Source organism: Diadema setosum, chromosome 15 (genome assembly GCF_964275005.1).
Source record: "Diadema setosum chromosome 15, eeDiaSeto1, whole genome shotgun sequence".
NCBI classification, from domain to species: Eukaryota; Metazoa; Echinodermata; class Echinoidea; order Diadematoida; family Diadematidae; genus Diadema; species Diadema setosum.
Genome location: NC_092699.1, coordinates 34,280,186 through 34,286,327, shown reverse-complemented (window position 1 = coordinate 34,286,327; position 6,142 = coordinate 34,280,186). Strand labels below are relative to the sequence as shown.

The following is a 6,142-nucleotide window of genomic DNA, read 5'->3' as shown; positions in this document are numbered from 1 at the left end:
AACCAGACAATACCAAATTGCGTTTGTTTAGAAGTAGAGCGCCACTACGACAAAATATTGAAAGGTTTGAATCAAAAGCGCGGCCGAGCCCGGCAGTGTAAACGGACTAAATTGCGGGGCTCGGCCTCGCAATAGAGGTAGGCCTTGTGATCTGAATAATGTAGGCCAAAAAAGGTTTAACTAAGTATCTCCTTATAACTTTAAGGTGCTATATTACATTCTTTTCTTTGTCGATCACGTATGACCGACATCTGATGACCCCAAGCGTATCACCTAACTCGTCTTCAGTGTGACGAGTTTCATATCTCGTTTTTATTCTTCTTTCTTTCTGCCACATTTTGTATCGTCAATATCTCAAGAATGACATTACGGAATAACATGACATCTTCAGTCAACATGTCTCATGACAATATCTAGCCACAATAAGGTTTTCATGAAAGTAACATATCTATGACGTCATCTAGGCGCCATTTTGTGATTTTCGGACCATGTTACATGATCGATCATAACTTCATAACTAAAGGTCATTTCGGAATCATTTTCGGTGGACATAAAGTTCAGGGCCGGTATTCCATAAACTTCTAGACAAATTGCTTAAGTTTAAGCAATTTGTCTTAGATTTTTGCTTAGCTAAGAAAATTACCCTAACGGTATTCCATAAACTGTAAATTATTTTCCTTAAGTCGGGCGATTTGGCTAAGCAAAAATCTTAAATTCTGATGACGTCATAAGCAAGATATTCATGTCATCACTGTTCGCGAACAGCTGCCCCGCGGTGAAAGTCTATGTATTTTACGTGTTTAAGCAACAATCGCAACTACCCTAGCCACCCATGGAAAAAGATGTAGGCCTAATGCACACTTTTCAGAGCCCTTTTTTTTTTTAATAGGAGCAACGTCTTCATATTACTCTAGGTCTCACAGTGTCTAGAATGTCAGTAAACGGCCTACTTATTTAGTAGTAGGCAACCTAGACCTAACAGTTACGTGTTGTTTTGGATCTTTTCGGCCAAAGTTACGGCCTTTTTAACGTTAGTGAGACTCACACCGCAATCACATCACACCACATTGCAAGTACAACACCGAGTGAAAAAAAGAAACATCATGAAATCACGAGAATCAAAATCAAAGCGAGTACTTATATTTACACTCTAACGTAGTTACTAGGCCCAGATAACTTTAGTATTCCGTACTCACCGATCCGGTAGAGCCGGAGAGGACGCTTTGTGACAGTATGGTTGGACCTACTACTTCTCGACCGCCTTTATTTGTAATCACTATTTCGCCGAAAATATTCAACAGATTTACCTCAATTTTGTCTCACTTTGGGAGAAAATACCGCAGATCCTCACTCAGTCCTCAGATTGTCTCTCCGTATCCTACGCACGTAAATCGAGGCGATAAACGCACGGGCGGTTTTTTTCGTGCGCCCGTAAAAACTCATTTTTTAAACCGACCGCCCGCCCTCTACTGATAAAGCACGCTTAGTGAATGACGATCAAGCCTGTCGGAATGCCCCGTCACCCTTTTTATTTTTTATTTATGTATTTTTACATGTTGTTTAACATTGTTTTTTACCGGTAACTTAATTTTTTTTTGTTATTTTCATTGCATAACATGATTTCTTTTGTCCACGTTCATGTTTTTTTTTGTTTTACTGCTATCTAAATTTTGAAAATGATTTATTAGCAATGAACTATAGTCTGTGTGTTAAGACTGTTATTTCGTAATATCTCGAGAGCTTATTACCTTCATGACTAATTACATTTCCTTTTTTTTTATGCCCGTAAAACCATTTAGATCTCATGTTCAGATAATGATACGATTTGTTTATTTTTAGGTGATATTGTTACTTTGATGAATTCTTTCATTGCCTTATCTCATTGTGTTTGTAAATATTTTCATACACATTTTTTTTCATAATTTTGTTAGAGTTTGTAAGTGATGAGGAAGTGAATTAAAAGTGTTTTTATTACTTCAGAATTATTGAAATTGAGTCATGTTTCATTCAATCATTCAGTTCATTGCTGGGAAGCCACCTTGTCACATATTCAATCATTCAGTTCATTGCTGAGAAGCCATCCAGTCACACATTCATATCATTTTCATCCATTTATAAAACACAAACAATCATATTCAAAATTAACAACAATACAAACAATTAATTTAACTTTTCAGATACATACATTTATTTCAACAAAATGCATGTATTTCTTTTTTTTTTTTCCTAATGGCATGGGCACATGTAAACGTCATTTCTTCCGAATGTACGGTTTGAACCGGTACAGTACTTCTGGTGTACCCAGTGTGTGCATCCTTCAATATCACACGCCACCCATGTGAATATTTCGATGTTAGACTGAGGTGGGTGTGGGGGAGTATTCTTCCTGCACACGCAACAGGGATTCTCATCTTCTTCATCATCCGACTCGATGTTCTCGAGTGGGGTTTCGAAGAGCCTCCTGCTCGTCTTTGTGACGGACTTAGTCGTGGCACCTGACGGTCCTGGCTGATCATTGCCCTCAGACGTCTTAACCTTTTGTCGTGATGATCTCTTCTTCGATCTCTCCTCCTCTACTCTGATGAGTTTCAAGAACACATGATCTTCCGTGATGCACACTCCGGAAGCTCTGTAGAAAGAGGCGGTGTCCCTTTTCTTTGTACGTGGTTCAGGGGGAGAAGGCATTCTTGCTGACAAAAATCTGTCTACCTCAGTCTGTTTCCGAGCATGCTTTCGTTTCCTTCGGTCTCCCATGTCGCCCTTGGGTCCAATCTGATGGACTCTGTCTTGAGAGGAGGGGGCTGAGGAGGATGAGGAGGGGGCTGAGGAGGATGAGGAGGGAGCTGAGGAGGATGATGAGGAGGAGGCTGAGGAGGATGAGGAGGAAGCTGAGGAGGATGCCTTCCCAGGTGCTTTGGGTGTGACAAGTCTACTTGTCATTGAAACTTCAGGTATTCCTACAGCAGTTGGGTCGAAGGGATGTATTCCCGTCTTCCTGAAAGCAGACTTCAGGTTGTCTGCTTTCATTGCACGGAGGTATGCCGGAGCAGACAGTCGAGCGATGTCATAGCGGTTGATCATTTCTCCAGGGTTCTTCTGCATGTAGCGTGCACACTCTTGGTTGTAAGCTGACTTCATTGCTGAAAAACAAGCAACATCGAGTGGCTGTGTCACATGGGAAGTGTGCGCCGGCAACACGAAAAGGACGATCTGGTGTTCCCTGGCGAAGTCGATGACAGGAATGCTGATATGGGAAGTGTGCCCATCATAGAGAAGCATAACGAATTCGCCTCTTTCTCTATGTGGCAAGGATGGCAGGAAGTGCTCGGTAAGGAACTGTCGAAACACCTCTCCATTGCTCCACCCACTGTCAGTCATGGTCATCTTCGAACCTGGTAGGGAGCCATCCAAGAGTTGTGACATACGCTTCTTTCCCTTGAACACGTAGAATGGGGGCAAAGCTCTGCCTCCAGCATTCCCGCAAGCCAAGATTGTTGTTGTTGCGATTCTCTGAGATGTTATAGAGTTCGTTCTTGACTTGTTTCTTGCACATGCAACCTTTGGCGGTTTGTGCTCAGTGTTGAAATTGGTCTCATCAACATTGAACACACTGCTGGGTTTGTTCAGAAGCTTGTACTTCTCCATGACATGATGTAGTTCTTCGAAATACTTTGTCAAGATTTCATCTGTGGTTGCCTTAGCACGATTCATCTGGAGCTTGCTTGGTGCCGCCAGACGCAGAGAGGGCCACCTGCGCATGAAAAGGCTGTACCATGTGTCCGACAGTAGTCTGCCCTTGACATCGGCTGGTCTTCGTCCGAGCTCATCGGCCATATCAGTCGCAAGGTGGATCACCTATAAAACGACACAAAAAAAAGGAGAAAAAAAAAAGAAGACGACACCAATTAAGAATATGTCATCTGATATATTTCCTTGTAGTCATACTGGACTGTGTGACATTATGTGGAAATATGTGTCGAACTTTGAGTAATTTAAAGAAAACTAGATCCGATAAATAATCACATTTCTGATAATTTTTAAGTTTTTGATAAAATACTCACATACCTAGGTTTTGGTAAGACCATAGCCGAATGATGCAAGCTTCTTAAGATGTTCCACCAGAGCCTTTTCATCTTTTGGTGTCAAAATTGTGCCTTTTCCGAGATCCATGCTGGAATGTGTTCGACCTCGAAGTCTGTCCAGCAAGGTAGTTTTCGGGATCCCGCACCGATATGCAGCTCTCCTCGCTGAGACACCATTCCTCACGAGTGCAAGAGCTCGCCGGAAATTCTTCTGAGTATAAGTTCTCCGACTAATCCGTCGCGGATTTGCCTATGACGATTATTAAAACAGGTTTTTGAAATTATGTATTTCATTAAAAATGTGAATCTGAATTCAAGGTTTGATTAAAAAAGTCATTACTTTAGTTTTCATAGATTAGCTTTATGTCGTCATAATCACAATCATCAACAACACCCCGTCATCCGTCCTCGTCACACTCGTCACCCATCTCGTCACACTCATCAACATTTTTTTTTTAATAATTTCACTCTAAAATCATCTCCTATTGACTACAGAGTCATATCGTATATTTCATCCAAATGATAATCCTCACACTGAATTCACATTATCATCATTATTACTATCATCATCATCACATGAATTTTTTTTTTCGAGGTCATAATTTAGTTTCAGAGAAACTAGTGAGAATAGAGACACGACAGCCAATGGTTATATGGCATATTAGCGTAGCTGGCGACATACTTGTAAAATACACATGACGTCATCACAGTTGGTCGGCAGACAGCGTAGGCCAGGTTATATTTATCGTCAAAACAACGACGAAAATGTGTTCTACAAACATCTATAACGGATTTTCATGAAAGGTACATACGAATTTTAATGTTAAGGATGTTCTTTTAAAGAAAACTAATACGTTACTTGAATTTCTTACCTGTTTCCTCCTCATTTCTCTTGGTCAAGTGATGCATATTCGATTTCTACGCGTATGCGCCTAGTCCCATGCGTAAGTTTTGATATTATACGCGATAAAGCCACTGCGTGTACGCGGTCGGTTTCAATAAGGGTGGTCGATATGTAGTAGGGCTACCATACTTGCCTGACTCGATACACAAACTGTGATCGCCGCACGTGTATAAAGGGCATTACATACGTCTACGCTTATACGTAATGTAGGGGGTTGTGACATAAACGTAGACTTTATATCCGGGCGGCTATGTGCGTTCCTCCAGCTGCGCGCTCCACTCCGCCGCTAATGCGCGCTGAGAAGGAGGTCGAGGGCACGCATATACGCGCAACACATACCCCCCCCCCCCATTCCCCCGTGGCCCATGGCCCACCGAGTTTCTGCCGTATTGTTACTGTGCAAGTTCCCACGAGACGCACACGAGACGCATCGTCAAACCCTGAACTCATTTCATTTTAATTACTGATGAAATTCTTTAAATAGCAAAAAGATGAAAAATCATGAGCTAAAGCCGCCATCTTTTCTACATTGTTATGCTACACCCATAATTTTTTCTTACTGGAACCCAAGTTAAGACAGCTCAATAGCTGTCTTAAATTTAGGGTAAAGTTCTTAGACAAACCGTTATGGAATACCGACGGCACATTTTTAAGAAAATATGCTTAGCCAGCAAGCCGAAATCTGTCTTAGCTAAGATAAAATTCTTAGCAAAATTCTTAGCAAAATGCTAAGACAAATTCTTAGCCAATTTTTGTGGAATACGAACTTAAGCTAAGAATTTTATCTTAGCCAGAAAATAAGCAAAATTGCTTAGACTTTCTGACTTAAGCATGCTTATCTAGTTTATGGAATACCGGCCCAGGTCACGCTCTACCTTACTTTTAAATGCTAATTACCTAGGACATCATTACGCGGACGTACGCGCGCGTCAAACTTTTAAAATGCTCAAAACAACTTTCCAATGGGAAATCTCGAAGTTTCATACAATGTTAAGCGTTCCGCGCGTACGCGTCCGTCCGCGCATTTTCGCGCACAGTGCGCGTAAGCAACGTGAATATGCGCATTTTTTGACAGATCTGGATTTCTGATACATTAACCCGTTCCTTCCGCATTCTCTGAGTGCCTTTAATGCCCCCAAACGAGATTCTTTTCGCC

At 41.5% G+C, this 6,142-nt stretch overlaps 1 pseudogene; it reads right to left on the bottom strand.

The window, feature by feature from the left end:
- Nucleotides 1-2,226: 2,226 nt before the first annotated feature.
- Nucleotides 2,227-4,170, bottom strand: LOC140238936 (uncharacterized; annotated as a pseudogene).
- Nucleotides 4,171-6,142: the final 1,972 nt, after the last annotated feature.